Genomic DNA, 975 nt, shown 5'->3' with positions numbered 1-975 from the left:
TCTTTCTTTCTTTCTTTCTTTCTTTCTTTCTTTCTTTCTTTCTTTCTTTCTTTCTCTTTCTTTCTTTCTTTCTTTCTTTTCTTTCTTTCTTTCTTTCTTATTTTTCTTTCTTTCTTTCTTTCTTTCTTTCTTTCTCTTTCTCTCTCTCTTTCTTTCTTTTGCTTCCTTCCTTCCCTTTTTTTTTTTTTTTTTTTTTTTTTTTTTTGGTATTGTTTGTCTTTTTGAGACAGGGTTTCACTAACTTTGTAGCCCAAACTGGCCTCAAACTCGCAGTGATCCTCCTGCCTCAGCCTCCTAAGTGCTGGGATTATAGGCATGTTCCACCACACCCAGCTATCCCCGGATTTTTCATCCTCTGAGGCCTTGAGATTTTTCAGTGCTAGATGAGGGAGAATAAGATCCTAGTCATCTCCTTTCCATCCCTAGGACATGCTTAGGGCATGTCTGCCTGCTTTGAGGTCCAGGGGCAGTTGGGGATCCCGAGCAACAGGGCCAGGGGCGGAATAGAAGTGATTGCCACTATAGTGCATCCCCCACCAAGGGCAGAGGTGACCCGCTTTATTTTTTCTGCTCTGGCCCTTAGACGAGGACAAACTGTTTGAGGAGGTAATTTCAGAATGATGATGATATTTATGGCTGCCTGGCTGGACTGCTGGGTTTGTTATTCTATCCAGTTCCCGTGATCACCACCAACAGTAGGAAATGCCTGCACACTGAGGGAGGAGTTTGCTTCTTACCCTCCAAGGGAGGTACTGGAGTAAGTATGTGTCCCAAGGTGATAGCTTGAACCTGTGACACAAAACTTAGGAGTTTGTTACACTTTAAGAGCAGAGCTAGCCGGTTCCCTGGAAGGATGCTTCCGGCGCACAGGGAGCTGTGGGCGGGGAGCGCCAGCCTTCGGGCTGGCTAGCTTCCTGCCTGCTGGCTCCCGGAGGGTGGGCCCCCAGCGCACGGGGAGCCTGGGGCGGGGAGCGC

Source organism: Chinchilla lanigera, unplaced genomic scaffold (assembly GCF_000276665.1).
Source record: "Chinchilla lanigera isolate Chin_1 unplaced genomic scaffold, ChiLan1.0 scaffold00105, whole genome shotgun sequence".
Lineage (NCBI taxonomy): Eukaryota > Metazoa > Chordata > Mammalia > Rodentia > Chinchillidae > Chinchilla > Chinchilla lanigera.
This window is presented reverse-complemented; position numbering follows the sequence as displayed.